This window comes from Lepisosteus oculatus, unplaced genomic scaffold, assembly GCF_040954835.1.
Source record: "Lepisosteus oculatus isolate fLepOcu1 unplaced genomic scaffold, fLepOcu1.hap2 HAP2_SCAFFOLD_812, whole genome shotgun sequence".
In the NCBI taxonomy this organism is placed as follows: domain Eukaryota; kingdom Metazoa; phylum Chordata; class Actinopteri; order Semionotiformes; family Lepisosteidae; genus Lepisosteus; species Lepisosteus oculatus.
In genome coordinates this window covers 1-25,094 of record NW_027168375.1, presented here as the reverse complement: position 1 = coordinate 25,094, position 25,094 = coordinate 1, and the positions used below count along the sequence as shown (strand labels likewise).

The following is a 25,094-nucleotide window of genomic DNA, read 5'->3' as shown; positions in this document are numbered from 1 at the left end:
TGGATTTCAGTCGCCCGTTCCCTAATCTTTAGACGCCCTCTGCTGGATGTTGCATTTGCCTTTTGATCTCACCGATACTTTTTTGGTCTGTTTCTGTTGCGAGTCCGTTTTTCAGATCTCACCTAGCACAAGTCTCTCTGGCTGAAGTGGCCTCTCTGCTTCAGCATCGTGCCCTCACTCAGCCATTAAAAACGTCACTCGGACTTCTGACATGCTGACATGAAATGTCAAGAGAGAGTGGCGGAGACGCTCAAGGCAGAGAGAAGATGAAGAGGGGGCGTGGCTGCAAAATGATTGACAGCTGCATGACGCTCTCCATGCAAGGCGTGACCACAGGCTAAAGGACACCTTTCGGCACATCAAGCTCTAAGCACACACCTGGAGGACGTGGTAAATGATCCCGTTATCTCTCGCATGCAAAGCGAGCGCTGTACCATGCAAGCTAACCCCCCTCGCTGGGGCTCATGCCTCGGTGTCGCCTAGTGCCGCTTGTTCCCCTCTTACCGGGTGCAGTTCACTGCCCTTCGTCTGCAAGGCAGTCGTGTAATTGCGGCTTTCTTGACTTATTGATGAAGGTCTGACTGGACGAGCGAATGACGCCTCTCCCCCGTCCTCAAGCTCGCTGACAGAATAAAATGGAAAGTGCTGCCGTGGCTCATTGGTTTAGGGGTATGATTCTCGCTTAGGGTGTGGGAGGTCCTGGGTTCAACTCCTGGATGAGCCCTTGTGTGCTCTTTTTGTCCTCGTCCACAAGACTGGGAACTGCATGGGCGAATGTGAAGAAGATCCTTCTCGAACGTGCAAACTGTGCGAGAAGAGGGGGCGCTTGTTTCCAGCCAAAACTTCTCGCGTGTGAGACGAGCTGACCATCGCTGCAGGAGGTGGGAGGGTCACTCTGGTAGACAGGGCTGACCTTCGGCAATAGGATTTATACTCTCCAAGATGATATTTGCACTTTCTGGAGAGGCGATTTTCTCCACTTCAGTAGCCCGATTTCGTCGATTGCGTGGAGAGGGCTGTAGAATGTGGCGGCGCCTTTCCTGCTCCGTCCATGACAGGCGTGCTGGTCTCTGGAGAGAGAGCACGGTCCATCAGCACACTCCAATAAAGGCACTGGAAGCAGCTGAATCGCAATGGCGAAGCTCAGCGCTGGGCCGCTGGGCACATCTTACCACCGTTTCCGTAATGTAGTGGTTATCACGTTCGCCTCACACGCGAAAGGTCCCCGGTTCAAAGCCGGGCGGAAACAGACTTCTTTTGTCGCCACGCACAAAAGGGGATTGGGGATTCGCCTAGCGCTGTGATCGAACAGACCCACTCACCTCTTAGTGTGGCGGGATCTGCACAGTGCATGTCGCAGCGCATCCTGCTTTCACTTCAATGCGCGTCCTGATGTACCCCGGTCTCCCGCGTGACAGGTGGGGACAGGTGACAGGTCCTATACTAACGAGGAAGACATCGCTCTCTCCGACCCCCGGCATCGTGTCCCGACCCACCGTGCTGGAAGCCGACGGGTGCTGTGATTCCTTTACGGAGCAGAAATGACAACCGAGGAGCCGAGAGATCATTTCAGCATTTCGCGTCTGAACGGAAAACACAAACGACCAACTCAGAATGACTTGCCTTTGACGCTTTTCAAAGCGTTCTTTGTGCACGGCGACTGCGCCGCCTAGCAGATACAAATGGGTTGTACAACTTTAAACTAGCAAATGGAAGACGGCTAAGCCCCCTCTCTTTTAGCCCAGGTTCGATCTGTCTCCCAGAATCACCAGGGCGCACACACACACACCCGTGCCGTTGAAGTGCTCTGCTTCATTTCTAAGGGCAACTCAACATTCACTCCTACCCCGAGTGCAGAAAAGACAGTGTCTGCAGCAACAGCAGCTCAGGTCTCTGCACAGGAGCTAAGCTGCCCCCATCTCCTCTGCTCTGCGGCTCCTGTGGAGTGGAGTCCTGCCTGGAGCTGTGTTTGCAGGCGGCGGCTCCCCGCGCCCTGTCTGTGCGTCGTGAAATTAATTAATAACGTTAATAAATTTATAAAGTTAATAAAGTTATAAATTAGAAATTAATAACGATATAATTATATTCATGTACCGCAACACAAGAATAGTACACGCTGTACATTGTCTGTCGATAATGTTTCTGTAGTGCTTTTTCAGCACTCAGCATATGACTGTGCTGGTGGTGCTGTGGGTTAGGTTCCTGACTTCCATATCACACGGTCTATGATTGAATCCCATCGAACTATGACTTTACTTTTTAACAAACATTTCTTTGAAAAAATGAAACGTTTCCCTTGGTCAGAGATTAAATAAAACCTCACTTTTTTTTTGAGGTTTTACTGTGCAGAGTGAGGTTTTACCTCACTTTTTTTGAGCAGAAGGTTTACTGTGACCTGAGAAGGGCCGGCATCCAACCACAGTGGTACACACACACGCTCTCACTCATATGAGCTACATGGCTACCAAGATGATCTCGGGTGCGCCGAGCTGGTACGGAACATATTGAACTGATCGACGGCGAATTGTCTCTCAGACAGGCTTTTCACCTCTAAGCTCCCTGACTGACAGTGATCAGCTAGGTAGTGAAACAGTCAGCTGCTTCTAAGCCTTAAACAGCTGCATCTCGGCGCTTCCACAGAGAGATGATTTGAAAGCCGAACATCGCCCATTGGGAACACCTTACTATCACTAGTTAAAGAGACTCTTAAGGTCTTGCAGAGGTGCCTGTCTAATAGCATGCGCTTTGCAAGCTATAGGTGTTTAGGCTGAGGCAGAATGCCTGTTAACAAAATGTTTTTCTAAAGGTGTGTCCAAGTGGCTGCAAAAGGGCAACACTCCCGGGGCGCCGTGGCTTAGTTGGTTAAAGCGCCTGTCTAGTAAACAGGAGATCCTGGGTCTGAATCCCAGCGATGCCTTCTTTGTTCTGTCTTCTCGAACAGTACTGGTCATTATGGACAACCGCCTACGGCTAGACTTAATTAAATGCAAGTATTCATTTCCTGTCTTTAACGGGACTTGTTTTTCTTAAAATGGATGCAACTTGCAAAACATGAAATACAAACCTTGCTAATCAGCGCTAGCGGCTGGCAAATAAAAAAAGTCAGCAATGTTTTTTTCTTTAACCTTAACCCTACTAATGGAGAAGAGTTAAACGACCGAGTTTATGCAGCTTAAACGGTGCGCACGTCGGGTTCTTAGCTGAAAGGGTGGTAAATCACGCTCACCCCAGTCCTTAATCTTTTAAAGAGGATACAAAATTGAACCTAGTCGCCACATCACATACATCCTGTTCAATGATAAAAAGGTAACATCTATCCTCGCTCCAGACTAAATCTCACGTTGAGGGCATATTTTTTTTCACTTTACCGTGAGTCGGGCTCGGCTGCACAGAGGAGAGAGCAGAGCAATGAGGTCACGGGGACAGGGGAATCACACGCTGGCGGTTTGAATACGCGGAAGATCACTGAGAGATCCACAGTACATGGACCCTCCGTGCGCCATCAGTCCGCACTCCGGACTCTGAATCCTGCCATCCGAGTTAAGATCTCGGCGGAACCTGAGGCGCAGGTCCTTCTTAAAACGTAATCTGGTGAGCATTTTTAGAATCGTACTTGTATAGATGTAGCCTTTAATGTGTTGCTAGGTTAAAATTGATGACTTCTTGTATTTCAGTAGGCAACTGCCCTCTTGATTTCGGATTTAATTTCTTTATTACAGGGGCGCTTTTATGAAGATAGAGTCATGTTCAGGTACTTTGCTTGATGGAGGAAGCTCATTTCGGACTCTATGATCTGCTCACCTGGAAAGGTCTGCTGTACTGCTACAAGAGAGAAGTAGAGTCTGGAAGAAGGGACAATTTTATGATGCTTTGGAAGGTAATGTTTTTTTTCTTTGAAATCGAAATGAATCAGAATATCAGTGCAAAAGACAAACTCTTGGTTTGGTTTAAAGAGATATGGTTTTAAAACAGACAACATGTAGAAAACAGGTGTTTCTCACTTTTGGAAAAGAATGGACCGGGGGTAATATTTTACTAGTTGCAGGGCTGAGCTCACTGGGTTACAGTCCAGCAGCGTCACACCAAGGCCAGTGGCGCAATGAATAACGCGTTTGATTACGACTCAGGAGATTGTAGGTTCGACTCCTACCTGGCTCGGGTCATTTTTAAACGCATCGGGCTGCTCCCTAAGTAGTCTGTGCTACTTACTGCATTGTAATTGTACCCAGTAAGAGATTTCCTTCATGTAAATGAACTGCACCTGACAGCTTTAGAAAAACACCTGGGCTCAGTACGGTGCTGAGAGCTTAGCGTTGCTGTTTTAATTAGCACGCACTGCATCCGCTATGGACCCGAACTTTTCAATTATTCCGATCAGTAAGTCAACACGTAGTCCACATGAAAGGTAGAAATATTCTCTTGTCTGTCTCTTGTTTGTATAGAACTGAATGTCCCTGACAATGTACTGTTAGTTTTAATTGAAGAACGGCATTTGTGTTCAAATATACCAGACAAGTTTACGTAACTGCTCATGCGACACTCAGTTGTAATTAGTCAAGAAATAAAGTCGAACAACAGCTGCGGGTTTGATTCTGAACGTATGAGATTGCAACGCCTTTTACTTCCATTGACAAATGATAGAGATTCGAAGAGAGATCCTTCAGACCAGCAAGCAAACCCACGGCTATTTCGGTTTTCTATCTAGGCAACGTTGGGGTCTGCAATAGCATACATGAAAGCGTGATGCAATTTCTGTGGCTACATTTGTTGCACGTCATGCACAGTAAGAGTGTTTCTAACACCAAATAAAAAGTCAACAATTAGTGATCACGCCTTCTCCTCAGTTAACCCACTGAAACCCTTGCTGTTAACAGTTCTTTACTGCGTGCTTTACGAGCACCTACATACCGTGTCGGTTCTTTCAGCTTTATTCATTAGGTTTTCAAAGGCATAAGTAGAGCACCAGAGGTGCGAACGCAAAATGTGTGGTTATCTGAAGTCTTGCTTTCCATGGCAGCGGGTCCAAGCGATTTAGCGTTTTTATAGTACCGGGAAAGGAGAAGCAGCACTTCGCCTCTGCCGCGCAGACACAAGGCGACGTACGGCAGACGCCGGAGTCGGCAGGTTTCGAACCTGCGCGGGGAGTCGCCAACGCATTTCGAGCCCATCGCCTTAACCTCTCGACCACGACAAAAGCGAGCCCGCCGCCGCCGCATTCCTCCTATAATCAAACACGGACTGCGAGGTGGCTTCAAATGTTAAAGTCCCCCCGTCCGGATGTCAAAATGCAACTTTGGCAGACAGAACAAACATCAACAAACCACAAATGTGGACAAGGATTTTACAAGCTGCACCACACTGCACTTTCAAAAGCATTTACATTCGTGTTAGACGCAGGAATTTGCCTTTGATTTGCGCGCTTACGAACGCCATGGAAAACGAAACAAAACTAAAGCCCTCAGCTCCTGCACTTGATTATAATCCCGTTATGTGTCGAAGCAGGAATTTACGTCATCCTACCACTGCAACACGGGGAATAGAGGGAAATGAGCACAAGCTACGAATTGTCTCTAATCAGTCCCTACAGTTGTAAGACGCCTGGAAGCGTGCACCCCCATCATTAATCTTTGCGCATCTGTGCAAGGTAAACTCTGGAGCAGTCTCTGAAACGGCTCAAAGGAAACACGTGATTGATTCCATGTGCATCTGGGGTTCATTTCTTATTTACATTTAATTCAAGGGAAAGGCTTGGGTCAGTTTCAGACGGCCTCCAACAGCGAGATTCAAGCGCCCCACCTTCAGCCCAATCTGCGCCGCCAGAACGCCAACGGCTCCTCTGGTCTCCGGGGTGCGGTTGTGACCCCGTAACCTAAAGTGTTGGTGGCAGACAAATGGAGACTAACAGGTGATGTCCTAGGACATGACCACATTGTGACACTCGGTGGGGATGGTGACCATTGCTTGGAAAAGAGTGCGAGGCCCCTTTAGAAAAACATTTTGTTAACAGGCATTCTGCCTCAGCCTAAACACCTATAGCTTGCAAAGCGCATGCTATTAGACAGGCACCTCTGCAAGACCTTAAGAGTCTCTTAAACTAGTGATAGTAAGGTGTTCCCAATGGGCGATGTTTGGCTTTCAAATCATCTCTCTGTGGAAGCGCCGCGATGCAGCTGTTTAAGGCTTAGAAGCAGCTGACTGTTTCACTACCTAGCTGATCACTGTCAGTCAGGGAGCTTAGAGGTGAAAAGCCTGTCTGAGAGACAATTCGCCGTCGATCAGTTCAATATGTTCCGTACCAGCTCGGCGCACCTGAGATCATCTTGGTAGCCGTGTAGCTCAGATGAGTGAGAGCGTGTGTGTGTGTGTACCACCGTGATTGGATGCCGGTCCTTCTCAGGTCACAGTAAACCTTCTGCTGCCTAACTTTCCCCAGTGTGCCCCAGTGGCCTAATGGATAAGGCACTGGCCTCCTAAGCCAGGGATTGTGGGTTCGAGTCCCATCTGGGGTGCTCCTGTCCCATTTTGAGCATACAAATGTCCTTGTGATTTGCAAAGCTACAACCCCACCTTACTCAGTGAGCGTCTCTGCTTTTCTCTCACATACAGTTGGGAGAAAAACTTTTGTAAACAGCCCTTCGGAATGATGTGGATTTCTGCATGAATGGCTCCTAACATGTGATCTTATCTTTATCTAAGTCATAATAATTAATAAAGAGAGTGTGATTTAACAAACAACACACGCCCAACATTTGACATTGCTGTTTCTTTATTGACCAAATGGTTTAAACAATCAAGGTCATTGATGGAAAAAGTACGTGAACCCTTATATTAAGGAGCTAGTGGAACCTCCTTTATGACAAAAACCTCAACCCCCACTTTCTGTAGCGGCTGGTCAGACCTGAGCAGCGGTTAGGAGGTATTTTGGCCTATTCCTCTATGAAAAACTGTTTCAGTTCATGTATATTTTTGGGATGTCTTGCACTGAACGGCCTGCTTCAGATCACGCCACAGTACTTCAATGGGATTGGGGTCAGGACTCTTACTTGGCCATCCCAAAATACGGAATTTCTTCTGTTTCAGCCACTCTGTTGTTGATGTACTCCTTTAACTTTCAACTTTTGTCACGTCTGTCCACAGAACATTGTTCCAGGAGTTGCTGTGGAACATCCATGTGGTCTTTAGCAAACTTGAGAGGGGCAGTGGTGGTTTTTTTGGGGGGGAGAGCAGTGGTTTCCTCCATGGTGACCTCGCATGATCACCACTCCTGTTCAGATTTCTTCTTATGGTGGACTCATGAACACAGACGTAAGACAAAGTCAACCACCTGTTCGCTAGATCCCATCCCCACTCAGCTAGTCAAAGATTCCCTCGAAGGACTGGCAGGACCTATAATTAGCATGATGAATGCATCGCTTGCGTCAGGCGTTGTACCTGATCAATTTAAGGTAGTGGTTGTTAGACCGCTCCTTAAGAAGTCAAATTTGGATCCACAAGTTCTTAACAACTACAGGCCTGTCTCAAAGGTCCCATTTCAATCTAAAAGTCTTGGGAGAATAGTTGTTGCCCAACGTCAATCGTATCTGGATTCAAATAATATACTTGAGAAATTTCAGTCTGGTTTCTGAAACTGCATTAACAAGAGTCGTAAATGATATTCTCTTAGCTACTGATGCGGGGAATGCAACAGTGCTTGTGCTTCTAGATCTTAGAGCTGCCTTTGACACGGTTGACCTCTCTGTTTTGTTACACAGGCTTGAGTTTGAGGTTGGCTTATCTGGAACCGTCCTTCAGTGGTTTACTTCACATTTAACTCATCGTTTTCATTATGTTCAAATATCTAATAATTGTACTGCTTCATCAATGTCACCAGTTCAATTTGGGGTACCAGAAGATCAGTGCTGGGACCAATATTGCTCTCTCTCTCTAGATGCTGCTGCTAGGTAGGATAATATGAAAAAATAATATGAACTTTCATTCATATGCTGATGACACTCAAATAAACATTTTGTTTACACCAAACGACAACTCTTCTATTATCAGTTTAGTTAAATGCATTAAGGAAGGAAATACTTGGATGTGTGAAAACTTTTTGTTACTCAACTCTGAGAAAAATGAGGATCTGTTGATCGGAGGCAACAATACTGATAGGACTACTATAACTTCAGCACTTAACTCAGAGGATTTAAACATTTGCCTCAAAGAGACAGCACGTTACCTAGGCGGCATATTAGACACAAGGCTCTTAACAACTTGCATTGTTAAGTGCCTTGGGACAACCTTGTTGTGAAAGGCGCTATATAGAAATACATTGATTTGAATTGAATTGACAATGTAAAATGTTGTGTGTGTTGTTTGTTAAACAAGACTGTCTTTATTTATCAAAAAATAAAAGGAATTTGCTAGGAATGCAAACGTTAGGTTGCGCTTCTTCATGCTGCATCGTCGGCATGAGTGGAGCTTTTTAAACGTCTGTACTTACTGTGCCCCATAAGAAATCGTTTGTCCCCGTTCAAAAGACATTGTGCGATGTCCTGCAGTGTTCGCAAAGCAAACCTTTGACAGTTTGAAAAGAGGAATTTATTCTGCTTCCTGTGCGTGCAGTAGTTACAAAGTTGAACGTCTTTACACGATTTGCTGCAGTTTTCAGTGGGCGGGCTTTGTCAGATGGCTTGGAAAAACGCACTGTGTTTTGGCTCGGGAAACATCATGAGAAGTGTCCTGCATGTTTTCTGTGTATAGCTGTCTTTTAACGCATACAGAATTCATTCGAAATCATTGATTTCTCCAATTAACAAGGGTCCCTTAAAAGATGAGTCAAAGTAACGTCTAATCAGATTAGTTTCCTTAGAGCTGGTTCAGAGTTTGCTCAAGAGTTTACCTTTCACAAATGCGCAAAGAAGAATGTTGGGGGTGCATGCTTCAAGGTGCCTTACAGCTGTAGGGAGTGATTCGAGACGATTCGTGGTGTGTGCTAGTTCCCATATACCGTACGCCCCGGGGTGCAGTGCTAGGATGACGTACAATACCGTTTGGGCACGTAACGGCGTTATATGCAAGTGCGGGACGTGAGGGTTTTCGTTTGTTCATTTTGTTTTGCTCTGCTTTGCTTTGTTTCGTGGTCAAGAGGCGTAAGGTAAGTCGTAATCCAGGGAGAACACTGGTGGCAAACAGTCCGAGGTGAGAGGCGAGGTCCAAAGTCGAAAAGGCAGAAGGGGAGTCCAATATCCAGAATAAACGAGGTAATGGAAAAAACGCCAGGTAGAGCTCTCAAGGAGTAGACTCAATACCAGCGGGAAGCAGGTAAAGATGGTAAAAATAGCACTGCGTACCGCACGGTGGAGTGTGTGCAGGTGGGTTAACTCGTGCGGCGGCGTTTGTTAATAATCACCCGCTGCTGGTGCTGTTTAGATTGCTTAAGAGTTGGTCTTAACTGCCTGGCGGTCATGACAAGCTCCTCTTTAAGCTGTGGTTTAGTTTTGCATTCATGTGTTTCTAGAGCAGTTATTTATGGGGGTGGGTGGGTCTTTCACAGAGGCTCAGGACAAATCCCCCGCCTGAAAGTCTAATGTGTGCGTTCAGACAGTCACAGGTCAAGAGCCAGGCAGGAGGACAATGGACAGAAGAGCCAACGAACTAAAAATAAAAGAACAGATATGAAAAAGCCACCATCTTTTTCTTTTTGACATTTTCCGACTTTTATGCAAGCCAGGACAAAGTTGCTCGTAGCTACTTGTGGATTCAAATACTCTATCGAGTGCTTTGATGAGTTTTTGCAATTTGATTGTCGTCCTGTCAGCCTGTTTCTGTTTTTTTTTTTTTTTTCAATCTAGGGATGGAAAGTATGAGGGAAATGATGGAGCAATCAATAACCGCTCCGGAAAAATGGCAGAAAGAAATGGTCCGTCACTAAGGACATTTGTGAAGCAGAGGAGTGACATCACCACAAAGGCGACACATTCTGCTGATGGTTTTGGTGAATAATGATTGAGGCGCGTTAAGAGAAAGGTAGCTGTGTCAGCATGCGTAGGCTGCAAAGGATCAAGCAAAGGTTTACTCCATGCTGAAAAGAGAAGAAAAGAAGCACAACGTTTCGACTGTGGAGCCTTCTGCGCCATCTTCTTTAGCGGTGATGATGTTTACATTGGAAAAACGGAGACATGCGTCCCTGGGTGGGCTTGAACCACCAACCTTTCGGTTAACAGCCGAACGCGCTAACCGATTGCGCCACAGAGACTGACAGCCGCTTGTGCTCCCTACATTTGCAGGTTTATGGTCAAAGAAAACAATCACTTGCGCTTCTTGCAGCCGGCAATCTTTTTCCACTGACAACCAAGAAATGGATTTCATCTTTCACAAGCTGTATGGATTTCTTCAAAAACAAGTTATTCCAGAAAGGAAATGAATTCTTGCATTAAACTGAACCAAGCTGTACATGTTTGTCTGAAATGATACATTCGGCACAACAAGACACGGAGAGAGGCACCGCTGGTATTCAGACCCAGGATCGCCTGCTTACTAGGCGGGCACTTTAAGCCACTAGGGAACAGCGCCAGCAGAGCACCGCGCTTTTACAGACACTTGGACACATCTGCGTTCGGTGTGCACTTAACCTGCTCTCTGAGCCCGTTGCCTCCGTCCCATTTAATAGCAGAACTGACGCCAAGAGAAATGATGAGAAATGGCATTTATCGGGCACTTTTCATGTCCAAGGAGCTCAATGCCCTTGACACCTCCCCAAGGCGACAGAGCTGTGCATTCTTTGGTGACACCATTTTTTCTTTTGTTTAATTTCTATACTTATTGATAGAATAAAAACGATATGTCATGTACTGTAAGGGAAATGTCTCTTTTCATGGGGAAAGCTAGCACCAGCAAATGTTGTGTTTAGAAGAAGTGATTTAACATGACACGTGACCTAATTTACTGGAGCAAAAGCTCACCCAGCAAGCCCTGCTTTACTTCTACAGGAGAGAAGTACTGTAGAGTCTGCAAGATGTTCAGCTGGGTAGCTACGTCAGCATGCCTCGGCTGAAAAGGAACAAGTACTAGGTTTATTGCATGCTGAAAAGAGAAGAACGGAAACACAGCGTTTCGACTGTGAGGTCTTCTCACACCTGAAGAAGCCTCACACCTGTAAAAGGCTCCATGGTTTTCTTTCTTCTCTTTTCAACATGGAATACACCTATTGTCTGCAAGATGTGACAATTTCATGGTGTTTTGGAAGAAAACCTTTTTCTTTGAATTCAAAATCAATCGGAATTTCAGCACGACACATCAACACTTTTTCTGTTTTAAGGAGATGATATTTTAAACCTGATAAAAATAGTAGGAAACACAAGTTTCTTGCTGTGAAAATTTAGATGGGGAAGTGTACTACTAGTAGCAGTGTAGAGCTCTCTGTGGTGGAGTGCAAGTGCATGTTCTATGGGCCAGTGGCGTAATGGATAACGCGTCTGACTTCGGATCAGAAGATTGTAGGTTCGAGTCCTGCCTGGCTCGTGAGGCTTTTAAACCTCTCAGGTTCCTCGGTAACAGGTTGGCGTCATGTATGTGAACTATAGAAAAGCATTTGCCACAACCCGTAAATTAGCACGCAAGTGCGGGCTGGTGAACACAGAACTGTATGGAGATCATCTCCAGCTCCGAGCTCAAATGCAATGAAAAAACATGCAGAACAGAACTGGAGAGCAGCTGAATTTGTGCTCAGTAGGGTGGGGAGGACTCAGCATTGCTATTGTTCTAATTGGCATGAACTGCAGGGGATCTGAATCAGAACATGTCAGTTAGTTCGACCATTGCGTCAATATGTAGGCCACGTTAATACAGAATTATTACTTTGTCTGTCTCGTCTTTGTATATAGCTGAATGTCCCTGACAATTTCATGTTAGTTTTTAAGAACGACATTGGTGCTAATATATACATATATAGCATATAAGGAACACGTAAAAGTTTAGTCCATGCTGAAAAGATAAGAAAACCGCCACAACGTTTCATCTTGGAATAAATCTTTACTTGTTGTTTTGCAGCCTACCCATTCTGACCTAACTCCTCCCTTGAAATTCCCTAACAGATAAGGGTACGTAACGGCTCATGCGATGCTCAGTTGCAATTTGTCCCAAAACAAACAAGAACAGCAGCTGAGGGTTTGAGTTTGAACATGCACTGTATTAAAGCAGCTTTTATTTCCATTGATAAATGCTAGATATTCCTACAGAGATTCTCCAGGTGAGTAAGCGATTCCTGTTTCTGTTTCTATTTCTGTTTCATATATATATACAGTATATATATGTTACATGTGTCTCTGCAATAGTATAAATGTGTTATACACTATCAGGGGCTGCTTTTTTGTGCACCTCATCTACAACAAGGGTTTTTTTTTCATTTATGTTTGTGGACCTTCACCATTTGAGGAAGTGAGTTAGATAAGAAAGTTACAGGTATGGTGAGCAATGACTGACAAAGGCACGTACTGGGTATTCCTTACAGAAGTGTAAGCAATTTGTTCTAAAAAACACCGGCTAAAGTCCAACATCGTTAGCAATCTTATTACTTAAACAGAATTAACATCAATAAACTGTAATGTGCTGGTACATGCGAGTAGATTTGATCTTCTATTAAACAAAAATGCAATTACAGCTCTAAAAAGGTCAACCTAGACTTCTGTAACAGATCTGTTCAGGTCATCGCTGTTTCTCTGACCTTGTGAGTCTTTGGAATTTTAAAAGTGTATTTTGCTTGCCTGTCATGTGGTCTGTGTACAAGTCACTGTGGCGTATGCGGTCCTACACAGCCTTGCTATAGACGTGACGACCCTCCGCTATGTTGCAATGGAGAACAGGTTCAGTACGGAGCTGCTGAGAAAATTCAGCTGGAAAGCTCGTTGCAGAAAAGCATCGTTATCTGTGTCCAGCGGCAAAGCGTCCATCGTGGGTGCTGAAGAATCGATTTCACAGGCTGCGGGTCCAGGCGATTTAGAGTGTTAAAGGTCCCAGCGAAAACTAAACGGCGCTGGTCCTTTTACACGCACGCACGCAACCAAATGCAAAGGACGCCGTAGTCGGCAGGATTTGAACCTGCGCGGGGAGACCCCAACAGATTTCAAGTCTGTCACCTCAACCACTCGGCCACGACTACAGCGAGCACTGCGGCCGCTGCCTTCTTGCTACAATCGAACAGGGAGTGCGAGGCGGCGGCGGCAGTGGAGGCAACTTTTTTCAAGTTCGCTCTCCGTTTAAGAAACCTTTTACGCCATACGTGCAAGCACACACACACACACACCTCAGAGGACTTAAGGGTGGCTTCAAGTTGGAATGATAAAGTCTCCCCGTTCGGACATGAAAACAGAACGTTCTTAGACAGAAAGCAATCAACAACGGAGACATGTGGACGACGATTTTAGTCACTGCACTTTGAATAGCATTTTTACTCCAGTTACAGGAGATGCACCAATGGCCCTTGACCTACGCTCTTACCAATGCCTTGAACATTCAAACAAAACAGCCCTCAAGTCCTGCGGTTTAATATAACGCTGTTACGTGTCGAGGCAGTATTTGACTCTGTCCTACCGTTGAGACACGGGGCGTATATGGAAACGAACACATGCTACGGATCGTCTCTAATCGGTCCCTACAGTTGGAAGGCTCCTTGAAGCGTGCACCCCCATCATTCATCTTTGCGCATCTGTGAAAGGTAGACTCTTGAGCAATGTTTGAGCCAGCTCTAAGGCAACTAGTGCTATTGGACAGACACCTCTGGAAGATCCTAAGAGTCTCTTAACACCACTTCCAGCAGCAAGCTTAATTGTTCGCTGGAGGTCTCCCACCCAGGTACTGACCAGGCAAAGAATCACCAGTACATTGAATGAGGAAGTTAATCCTGAAATCCAATTACATATCTCAAGGTAAGACAAATCCATAAGAACATGTCTTAGTATTACTTCGTTTACATTAGTATGGCACTGAGTTGGAGCTCCTCTTTAAGCTGTGGTTTAGTTTTGCATTCATGTGTTTCTAGAGCAGTTATTTATGGGGGTGGGTGGGTCTTTCACAGAGGCTCAGGACAAATCCCCCGCCTGAAAGTCTAATGTGTGCGTTCAGACAGTCACAGGTCAAGAGCCAGGCAGGAGGACAATGGACAGAAGAGCCAACGAACTAAAAATAAAAGAACAGATATGAAAAAGCCACCATCTTTTTCTTTTTGACATTTTCCGACTTTCATGCAAGCCAGGACAAAGTTGCTCGTAGCTACTTGTGGATTCAAATACTCTATCGAGTGCTTTGATGAGTTTTTGCAATTTGATTGTCGTCCTGTCAGCCTGTTTCTGTTTTTTTTTTTTTCAATCTAGGGATGGAAAGTATGAGGGAAATGATGGAGCAATCAATAACCGCTCCGGAAAAATGGCAGAAAGAAATGGTCCGTCACTAAGGACATTTGTGAAGCAGAGGAGTGACATCACCACAAAGGCGACACATTCTGCTGATGGTTTTGGTGAATAATGATTGAGGCGCGTTAAGAGAAAGGTAGCTGTGTCAGCATGCGTAGGCTGCAAAGGATCAAGCAAAGGTTTACTCCATGCTGAAAAGAGAAGAAAAGAAGCACAACGTTTCGACTGTGGAGCCTTCTGCGCCATCTTCTTTAGCGGTGATGATGTTTACATTGGAAAAACTGAGACATGCGTCCCTGGGTGGGCTTGAACCACCAACCTTTCGGTTAACAGCCGAACGCGCTAACCGATTGCGCCACAGAGACTGACAGCCACTTGTGCTCCCTACATTTGCAGGTTTATGGTCAAAGAAAACAATCACTTGCGCTTCTTGCAGCCGGCAATCTTTTTCCACTGACAACCAAGAAATGGATTTCATCTTTCACAAGCTGTATGGATTTTGAAATGTATGGACGATGCCAGGTGTCCCACAACACCACAGCGCCGACACACCTTTGGTTGTCCCACATAAAAAACATAGCCATTGCAGGCGCCCAGCCGGATTGTAGAGGGCAGGTGCCTTAAGCCTCCATTTACATTGTCCGGTAGCAAGCGAACCTCGAATTTCCTTGCTCCTGTTTTTATACCGTCAACATCTCTAACCTCAGTTCCATGGTGGACGGTGCAGTACTGCTTAAGCCAGGTGTGAATGTCCTCCGTCTTTGCCAGTTCCGAGAACATAACAACATGCACCGTTTTCCTCTCTCTCTGTGTCAGAGGCTGCAAGTTGATCTTCTCAAGGGCAGGAACTTTCCCTCTTTTTGCCTCAAACACATCCACACATTGTTCAAACAGAGAATAGGTAGCAAAAACAACCTCAAATGCTTTCTGACCTGGGAGAGCGAAGATGAAATCCAAGTGCCGAGGTTCAAAGCCACGTTCCTTCTGTAACACTTTTCTGCTGAACTGCATACGATCCATGAAGAGGTCATCCAAAAGCTCAAAACGTACAGCATTCTTGCGGGATCCAAAGGTTGCCATCTCAAACTGCAAAACAAACACTGCTTCCACAAAACAAGAAAACAATCCAACTACTCTAACTACAGGCTGATCAAGGTATCTCCCCTGCCAGGTAAGCCGAGAGCCGCAGGCGATGAGCCCAGAGCTGAACGGGCCCCACTGGCTCGTTTGTAAGGCCAGGTGCATTGCCAACCACGACCGGCAGGGCAGAGGCCTTGAAGGCGGCCTGGGCTCCTGCAGCTGTCCAGCCACGCACTCTGGTTTCTCTTCATCTCGTACAAATCTTTTGCCTTTTACTAAAGATTTCCATGGAGAGGAACATGAATGAGTTCCATACAATTTTTGTGCTTCCCTGCCTTCGGGTGGGGCGCAGCTGGGCTGGTCAAAGAGAGAAACTAAAACCGCTCACAATCGCTCTTATTACGGCGACTGTGGCCGTCTGCTCTGCGAGTCCTCGGTCTCCGCCTCTCTGATTGGCGCTCTTTTCTTTGGGGGGCGGGAATATGCTGTGAAATATGAAGCGTTACAGCAACGACATGCCATGAGACGATTGATAACGATTTCCATAGGATCCCCGCGGTTGCCTGGCAACCGTCAGCTTTGCGCAGTGGCAGTATCGTAGCCTGTGAGGTTTAGCCGAGGCGCGATTATTGCTAGTTGAAAACTTTTCCCAATACCCCGCTTCCGCCGGTTTGCAATACAATCGGCGAAAGCAATTTTTGACAGTCTCGTCAGAGACTGAGCAAGGTGTTTAAAGACAGATTTTGTCATGGTAACATCATGGTAGAAAGAAACAAGCTTGTTACGTCTCAACAGAAACGCTCTTTAGCTCTTTCAGCGTTATGCAGAGAACAGCGTCTGTCGAGATCACTTTTGAGTCAGCGCGAAACGCCGTGTGCTGTCAGTTTGATTTCATATTGCTCGTAGCGGCGCCCGGCTTTTGTCTGTCAAACGTTAGGTTGCGCTTCTTCATGCTGCATCGTCGGCATGAGTGGAGCTTTTTAAACGTCTGTACTTACTGCGCCCCATAAGAAATCGTTTGTCCCCGTTCAAAAGAGATTGTGCGATGCCCTGCAGCGTTCGCAAAGCAAACCTTTGACAGTTTGAAAAGAGGAATTTATTCTGCTTCCTGTGCGTGCAGTAGTTACAAAGTTGAACGTCTTTACACGATCTACTGCAGTTTTCAGTGGGCGGGCTTTGTCAGATGGCTTGGAAAAACGCACTGTGTTTCGGCTCGGGAAACATCATGAGCAGTGTCCTGCATGTTTTCTGTGTATAGCTGTCTTTTAACGCATACAGAATTCATTCGAAATCATTGTAAGATTCTCCCTCAGTTCCGTTGTGCAGTGCTTTACCTCTTTCAAAAGGCTTCACTTTCCTAGTCACATTCCAAGGCTCATCGAACCCGGGCTGTTTCCTCCAGCGGTATAGTATTGCAGTGAGACAGCACGATGCCTGCAAGACTATGTCACACTAAACGCCACAGATTGTGTTTGTCCGTTCGTGTCAGTCGTCCTGCAGCCACGGGAAGTGGGACACAAACATGCTGCAATGCTTTCAGGACGTTAGGATTTGTTTGTGCAACATCCGAGAAGAGTACTTGTGGCTTGAATGTGAACTGTACGTGCCCGCCCCCTTTCCTCTGTAGTGCATGAGTTCCTCCCGGCATGCCCTTCGTCATTGTTCTGTCATCTTGTATTTAAAGGGTTGTATTTCTGCTGCTGAAAATAAGCAACGGTTTTCTCACAACGCCCTTTGTTCCCGACGGAGCCCTTGTCTGTCATGAAATTCTTCAAAACCTCAAGCTAGAAGAAGAAGACGACAAATATGAAGCGTTACAGCAACGACATGCCATGAGACGATTGATAACGATTTCCATAGGATCCCCGCGGTTGCCTGGCAACCGTCAGATTTGCGCATTGGCAGTATCGTAGCCTGTGAGGTTTAGCCGAGGCGCGATTATTGCTAGTTGAAAACTTTTCCCAATACCCCGCTTCCGCCGGTTTGCAATACAATCGGCGAAAGCAATTTTTGACAGTCTCGTCAGAGCGTGACATAGTCTTGCAGGCATCGTGCTGTCTAACTGCAATACTATACCGCTGGAGGAAACAGCCCGGGTTCAATGAGCCTTGGAATGTGACTAGGAAAGTGAAGCCTTTTGAAAGAGGTAATGTCGACGCTTTTTTAACAGAGCACCAAAAAAGCGTCTTTTTTGAAGGCCTCGGTACTGAGCATTGGTGGTTCAGTGGTAGAATTCTCACTTCCCACGTGGGAGGCTCTGGTTCGATTCCCAGCCAAAGCAGTGGCTTTTGCAGCGAGCGGCTCCATCACTTGCATCCCCTTGCAACTCGCAACTGAAAACCCACTGAAGCAAAGCATTTGTTAGCCAGGTCAGTACCCGGATGAAGGTGAGCTACAGGGAAAAACAAAGTTTCCAGCTGGAAGCGGTGTTAATGGTGCCGGTGGGGGGGCGCTCAACCTGAGGTCTGTGCGGGTCCCAATGCCCCAGCATAGTGACGGAGACGCTGTGTTGTAAAAGGGCGCTGTCTCTTGGATGAGATGTAAAAACGAGGTCACAGCGCTCTGTGGTCATTAAAAATGACCACCAAAACCTTTGACAAAAGCTCTTGGTAATTGATGGTCTTCAATAATGCTTCTCCTTTAGGTACATTTTAAATCAGCTGAAAAATGCTGTGAAATGGGGGGTCACTTCACGCCAGTGTAGGATTTGGGTTACAAGAACCATGAAACTGCACGAGAAAGCCCGTACACTGAATTACACGGCTTTCTATTCAAAGGAGGGCAAAAGAAATTCCCTGAGTTCGATTTTTTGCAGCACAGAGAGGATTGCTGTCGTGAGGCTGGTTAGCTCAGTTGGTTAGAGCGTGGTGCTAATACCGCCAAGGTCGTGGGTTCGATCTCCATACAGGCCAGGTCGTTTTCTCCTCTCTTACAAAAGCTGTTAGGTTCCTTTCCGTGGTGAGATGGGTTGTCATGCAACGCTGCCACATAGTGCCGACAGACAATTAAATGACAAAAATGAAGAGAGTTAAAGCAGCTGGAAAGGTTTTCTTACAACTTTTGAGCTGACACAGTTTTGGAAAATGTTTTCTTCACGCTGCACTGTACCACATAGGCAGCCAAGAGTCTCCAAAACAAAACAGAATTGACAGTCATATAATGTCCATTAACCCCGGTTTTAAACACAGACTCATGTCTGCCATCATAAGAATATGAGTCCAATATTTTAGAATATAGTCAGAATGTCTTCTAACCTTACCTGTGGTGTCTTTAATCCCTATTGCTCAATGCATGGTGTACGTACTGCATACATGTGTCTTGAGAATGAGGAATGGGCCCCTGAGACATTTACCTGTTTCACAAATGATCGGATTTTACTAGAGATTCTGTTTGGGATTCAGATGTGCATTCGGACAGCAATTCCTTTCAAGAAATGATACGTTCTGGATGAGGTCAAAGGTGCTGGAACACTGTATTTAGGATGTGTTTGCAGTGATTGTGTCTCCTGCTTCAACGCAGTGATATATAGATGTGCTCCTGTAATTTATTGGTACATGCCCAGGGCAGTAAGTAGTCTGAGGATTTATTTCCAGAAGGCATAGAGCAGTGAAACAGTGAAGTAGTGCAGCACACTGGATCATTATATTATTAGAATCTATTCTACCTAAATTATTACATTATACACAACTTGAGCTCTCAGCACCGTACTGAGCCCAGGTGTTTTTCTAAAGCTGTCAGGTGCAGTTCATTTACATGAAGGAAATCTCTTACTGGGTACGATTACAATGCAGTAAGTAGCACAGGCTACTAAGGGAGTAGCCTGATGCGTTTAAAAACAACCAGCGCCAGGCAGGAGTCGAACCTCCAAACTCCTAATCCATCGTCAGACACATTATCCATTGCACCACTGGCCCTGGTGTGACACTGCAGGACTGTAACCCAGTGAGCTTAGCACTGCAACTAGTAAAATATTATCCCCGGTCCATTCTTTTCCAAAAGTGAGAAACACCTGTTTTCTACATTTTGTCTGTTTTAAAACCATATCTCTTTAAACCAAACCAAGAGTTTGTCTTTTGCACTGATATTCTGATTCATTTCGATTTCAAAGAAAAAAAAAACATTACCTTCCAAAGCATCATAAAATTGTCCCTTCCTCCAGACTCTACTTCTCTCTTGTAGTAGTACAGCAGACCTTTCCAGGTGAGCAGATCACAGAGTCCGAAATGAGCTTCCTCCATCAAGCAAAGTACCTGAACATGACTCTGTCATCATGAAAGCGCCCCTGTAATAAAGAAATTAAATCCGAAATCAAGAGGGCAGTTGCCTACTGAAGTTCAAGAAGTCATAAATTTTAACCTAGCAACACATTAAAGGCTGCATCTATACAAGTACGATTCTAGAAATGCTCACCAGATTACGTTTTAAGAAAGAACTGCGCCTCAGGTTCCGCCGAGATCTTAACTCGGATGGCAGGATTCAGAGTCTGGAGTGTGGAATGATGGCGCACGGAGGGTCCACATACTGTGGATCCCTCAGTGATCTTCCGCGTGTTCAAACTGCCAGCGTGTGACTCCCCTGTCCCCCTGACCTCATTGCTCTGCTCTCGCCTCTCTGCAGCTGAGCCCGACTCATGGTAAAGTGGAAAAAAATATGCCCTCAACGTGAGATTTACTCTGGAGTGAGGATAGTTGTTACCTTCTTATCGTTGAAACGGATGTATGTGATGTGGCGACTAGTTTCTTCTCCATTAGCAGGCTTAAGGTTAAAGAAAAAAACATTGCTGACTTCTTTTTTTTTTGCCAGCCGCGAGCGCTGATTAGCGAGGTTTGTATTTCATGTTTTGCAAGTTGCATCCATTTTAAGAAAAACAAGTCATTCAAGACAGGAAATGAATACTTGCATTTAATTAAGTCTAGACGTAGGCGGTTGTCTGTAAGGACCAGTTCTGTTCGAGAAGACAGAACAAAGAATGCACCACTGGGATTCGGACCCAGGATCTCCTGTTTAAGAGACAAGCGCTTTAACCAACTAAGCCACGGCACCCCGGGAGTATTGTCCTTTTGCAGCCACTTGGACACGCCACTCAGACACATCTGCATTCGGTGTGTGCTCCGCCTGCTCGCTGAGCAAGTTGCCACCTTTACATACAATAGCAACATCGACACCAAGAGAAAGGATGACAAATGGCTTTTATCTGGAACTTTTCATGTCCAAGGAGCTCAATGTGCTTTCTGTGTACAACAGGGCCACTGAACTCCACACTGGCCACTGAACCACAGCAGTGGCTTGCTGGCTTGACATCTCCCAAGGAAAATGTTGAAATCGCATGTGGAACAGGAAAAGGACCCTCGAGTACGAGGGAAAAAAAAGAAAAAGATCATCTGGAGCGCGCCAACCCATTTCTGGACAGCCCAGTTCTGTTCACGAGGTGGCTGAGTGGTTAAGGCGATGGCTTGTTAATCCATTGTGCTCTGCATGTATGAGTTCAAATCCCACTCTTGTCGGTTTCCATGTCTGACATGTGTGCCCGTTCGACGTTGGCCCTCCTTTTGTTTGCTCCAGTACTAGAGCCTTACATTTTCTAGCGGTGGCTGAACATGGTATAGTAGGCTAACGTCGGTATCGAGCAGTGGCAGTAACAGTATTTACGTGCCACTGCTGCCAAGTGGCTCTGGGTTGAGACCGCGTTTTCACTTACTTGCAGCACAAACGGAGAAAGCGATTTTTGACAGTCTCTCGAGAGACTGCGCTAGGTGTTTAGGGATAGACTTTGTCAGTTCCCCCTGGGATGATGGCCTCTCAAATAGTTTGTGATTCCTCTAGACGTTTATACAGTAGAAGCCTGCTTCGTGGCTTAAATCCAAGCTAAGGAAACGAGTTAGAGGTCTGATGCAGAACTGCGAATTCAATGAAGGGGAACACTACAGTACATTGCACTGTATGTGTGAGGAAAGCTGCCCCCTTCTGTTCCTTGTCGACCGAACAGAGGACTGTAAAGGATACCGCCAAGAAACTTTAGGATGCTGGTTGGAATCCAGCTCCAAAGAAGCCCCTTTGGGTGTTATGTAATCAAAAAGTAAGAACAGAGAATCTCCCTTTGATCAAAAGCGCAACAGAACTGTTTTCCGTGGAGCAGGTTTCAGACCCGTAGACCTGTTTTATTTGTAGGGCAGGGCGCATTCCCAAACGCGAATCTCCTGTTTTAGAAATGCTTTGGGCGGCGTGAAGTGAAAATAAGAAGTGGGCTCCAGATGCACATGGAAGCAATCAAGTGTTTCATCCGAGCTGTTTCAAAGACTGCTCAACAGCTTTCCTTTTACAGAGGCCCAACGATTAATGATGGGGGTGCACCCTTCAATGTGCCTTACGACTCTAGGGAGTGATTGAGACAATTCGTAGCGTGTGTTCATTTCCCTCTATTCCCCATGTTGCAGTGGTAAGATGACGTAAATTCCTGCTTCGACACGTAACGGCGTTATAATCAAGTACAGGAGCTGAGGGCTTTTGTTTTGTTTCGTTTTCTATGGCGTTCGTAAGCGCGCAAAACAAAGACAATTCCTGCGTCTAACACGAATGTAAATGCTTTTGAAAGTGCAGTGTGGTGCAGCTTGTAAAATCCTTGTCCACATTTGTGGTTTGTTGATGTTTTTTCTGTCTGCCAAAGTTGCATTTTGACATCCGGACGGGGAGACTTTATCATTTGAACGTGAAGCCAGCCTTAAACCCTCTGAGGCGTGTCTGTCTGCCGGCATGTATCTTGTGAAAGGTTTTTTTTTTAACAGAGAGCGACTTTAAAAAGGTTTCCGCAGCCACCTCGCACTCCGTGTTAGATTATAGGAGGAATGCGGCGGCGGCGAGCTCGCTGTAGTCGTGGCCGAGTAGTTAAGGCGATGGATTTGAAATCCATTGGGGACTCCCCGCTCAGGTTCGAATCCTGCCGACTACGGCGTCTGCCGCACGTCACCTTGTGCCTGTGCGGCAAAGGCGAAGTGCCGCTTCTCCTTTCCTGGTACTATAAAAATGCTACATCGCTTGGTCCTGCTTCCATGGAAAGCAGTTCTTCAGGTAATTCTACTCTCTTACCAAAGCTGTTAGGTTTCTTTCCGTGGTGAGATGGGTTGTCATGCAACGCTGCCACATAGTGCCGACAGACAAGTGTGTTGCGGGAGAAGAGAAAAGTGTTTGAAGATTTAAGAGTGTCTTAGGTGGAGCCAAAATCAAGTGTCACAAATGCAAGTGGGAAGATTTCCAATGTTTAATATGGTCAAAATAAGCGGAACTTACCAGCTGGTCCGGCACAGTCTGCCATGCTTTTGTCATATACTGTAAAGTGGTGTGGAACTGGGTGTCGAACTGGAGCCTCACCATTTGCATATGTGAGGCTCCAGTTATACATCGAGTGTCACATTAAATGACAAAAATGAAGAGAGTTAAAGCACCTGGAGAGGTTTTCTTACAACTTTTGAGCTGACACAGTTTTGGAAAATGTTTCCTTCACGGTGCACTGAACAACATAGGCAGCCAAGAGTCTCCAAAACAAAACAGAATGGACAGATAGGAGAAAATTCCCACTCGTCCTGAAGTTCCCAAAATCCAGCACTGAGCGTAAACAAAGTGTCTAAGTAGCGTGGGAATGCTAACCCTAACCCTAGCTGGAGTTTGAGCAATCCGGAACTGAGCGTAAGAAGATGAGTCAAAGTAACGTCTAATCGGATTAGTTTCCTTAGAGCTGGTTCAGAGTTTGCTCAAGAGTTTACCTTTCACAGATGCGCAAAGAAGAATGTTGGGGGTGCACGCTTCAAGGCGCCTTACAGCTGTAGGGAGTGATTCGAGACGATTCGTGGCGTGTGCTCGTTCCCATATACCGTACGACCCGGGGTGCAGTGCTAGGATGACGTACAATACCGCTTGGGCACGTAACGGGGTTATATGCAAGTGCAGGACGTGAGGGTTTTCGTTTGTTCGTTTTGTTTTGCTCTGCTTTGCTTTGTTTTGCTTTCCATCGCGTTGGTAAGAGCGTAAATAAAAAGGCGATTCCTGTGTCTACCACTAATGTAAGAGCTATTTCAAGTGCGACGTGGTGCGGCTTTTCAAATGCTTGTGGGCATTTCTCTGTTGTTGATTCTTTTTTTGTGTGTAACAAAGTGGCATTTTCATGTCCGGACGGGGAGACTTTATCATTCCGACATGAAGCCACCCTTAAGTCCTCTGAGGCGTGTCTGTCTGCAAGGCTTGTATTTTGGAAATGTTTTTTTGAAACGGAGAACGACTTTGAAATAGGCTTCCGCCGGCGCCTCGCGATCCAGGTAAGATTGTAGCAAGAACGCAGCGGCAGTGGGGCTTGCTGTAGTCGTGGCTGAGTGGTTAAGGCAATGGACTAGAAATCCATTGGGGTCTCCCCGCACAGGTTCCAATCCTGCCGACTACGTTGTCCACTTTCAGTCGGTGTGTTTCGGCTCAAGCAAAGAAGCGCGCCTCTTTGCTGTTCCTGGTGGTTTTAAAACGCCCAATCGCTTGTACCCGCTGCCTTAGAAATAAGTTCTTCAGCGTCCGCAAATGGCATTTTGCAGCTGGAAGCAGATGTCGACGCGTTTTGCACAGAGCACCAAAAAAGCGTCTTTTTTGAAGGCCCAGGCACTGAGCATTGGTGGTTCAGTGGTAGAATTCTCGCCTGCCACGCGGGAGGCTCGGGTTCGATTCCCGGCCAATGCAGTGGCTTTTGCAGCGAGCGGCTCCATCACTTGCATCCCCTTGCAACTCGCAACTGAAAACCCACTGAAGCTAAGCAGGTGTGAGCCAGGTCAGTACCTGGATGAGCTACAGGGAAAAACAAAGCTTCCAGCTGGAAGCGGTGTTAATGGTGCCGGCGGGGGGGCGCTCACCCTGAGGTCTGTGCGGGTCCCAATGCCCCAGTATAGTGACGGAGATGCTGTGTTGTAAAAGGGCGCTGTCTTTTGGATGAGATGTAAAACCGAGGTCACAGCGCTCTGTGGTCATTCAAAATGACCACCAAAACCTTTGACAAAAGCTCTTGGTAATTGATGGTCTTCAATAATGCTTCTCCTTTAGGTACATTTTAAATCAGCTGAAAAATGCTGTGAAATGGGGGGGCACTTCAGGCCAGTGTAGGATTTGGGTTACAAGAACCATGAAACTGCACGAGAAAGCCCGTACACTGATTACACGGCTTTCTATTCAAAGGAGGACAAAAGAAATTCCCTGAGTTTGATTTTTTGCAGCACAGAGAGGAGCACTGTCGTGAGGCTGGTTAGCTCAGTTGGTTAGAGCGTGGTGCTAATAACGCCAAGGTCGCGGGTTTGAGCCCTGTACGGGCCAGGTCTAGGTCCAGGTCCCTGTTTGTGAAACAGGCAAATGACTGTCTCAGGGGCCCATTCCTCATTCTCAAGACACATGTATGCAGTATGTACACCGTGCATTGAGCAATAGGGACTGAATACACCACAGGTAAGGTTAGAAGTCATTCTGAGGTGCCACATGTGAGGGATACAGCTAGGCATCCGAAATGTAGGGTTTGAGACCCTTCAGGAGTACTGCATCCTTTGAGACAGACCCGTGCATGTTAAACAAATGATCATTTCTTTCGGCATTAGGGACTAAATATACTAAACA

General features: G+C 46.1%; 10 non-coding genes across 10 annotated transcripts; 7 read left to right on the top strand and 3 right to left on the bottom strand.

The window, feature by feature from the left end:
* The first annotated feature begins 6,436 nt into the window (after nucleotides 1–6,436).
* Nucleotides 6,437–6,509, top strand: trnar-ccu (transfer RNA arginine (anticodon CCU)). The gene has a single exon. It is a non-coding gene; the product is annotated as a tRNA-Arg (tRNA).
* Nucleotides 6,510–10,160: 3,651 nt separating this feature from the next.
* Nucleotides 10,161–10,234, bottom strand: trnan-guu (transfer RNA asparagine (anticodon GUU)). The gene has a single exon. It is a non-coding gene; the product is annotated as a tRNA-Asn (tRNA).
* Nucleotides 10,235–11,426: 1,192 nt separating this feature from the next.
* trnar-ucg (transfer RNA arginine (anticodon UCG)) lies at nucleotides 11,427–11,499 on the top strand. Its single transcript has one exon. It is a non-coding gene; the product is annotated as a tRNA-Arg (tRNA).
* A 1,554-nt stretch (nucleotides 11,500–13,053) lies between these two features.
* Nucleotides 13,054–13,135, bottom strand: trnas-uga (transfer RNA serine (anticodon UGA)). The gene has a single exon. It is a non-coding gene; the product is annotated as a tRNA-Ser (tRNA).
* A 1,540-nt stretch (nucleotides 13,136–14,675) lies between these two features.
* On the bottom strand, nucleotides 14,676–14,749 carry trnan-guu (transfer RNA asparagine (anticodon GUU)). The gene has a single exon. It is a non-coding gene; the product is annotated as a tRNA-Asn (tRNA).
* A 946-nt stretch (nucleotides 14,750–15,695) lies between these two features.
* On the top strand, nucleotides 15,696–15,812 carry LOC138235520 (U5 spliceosomal RNA). Its single transcript, XR_011188210.1, has one exon. It is a non-coding gene; the product is annotated as a U5 spliceosomal RNA (small nuclear RNA).
* Nucleotides 15,813–16,039: 227 nt separating this feature from the next.
* LOC138235518 (U4 spliceosomal RNA) lies at nucleotides 16,040–16,181 on the top strand. Its single transcript, XR_011188208.1, has one exon. It is a non-coding gene; the product is annotated as a U4 spliceosomal RNA (small nuclear RNA).
* Nucleotides 16,182–17,351: 1,170 nt separating this feature from the next.
* On the top strand, nucleotides 17,352–17,493 carry LOC138235519 (U4 spliceosomal RNA). Its single transcript, XR_011188209.1, has one exon. It is a non-coding gene; the product is annotated as a U4 spliceosomal RNA (small nuclear RNA).
* A 4,835-nt stretch (nucleotides 17,494–22,328) lies between these two features.
* On the top strand, nucleotides 22,329–22,410 carry trnas-uga (transfer RNA serine (anticodon UGA)). Its single transcript has one exon. It is a non-coding gene; the product is annotated as a tRNA-Ser (tRNA).
* Nucleotides 22,411–24,105: 1,695 nt separating this feature from the next.
* trnag-gcc (transfer RNA glycine (anticodon GCC)) lies at nucleotides 24,106–24,176 on the top strand. The gene has a single exon. It is a non-coding gene; the product is annotated as a tRNA-Gly (tRNA).
* Nucleotides 24,177–25,094: the final 918 nt, after the last annotated feature.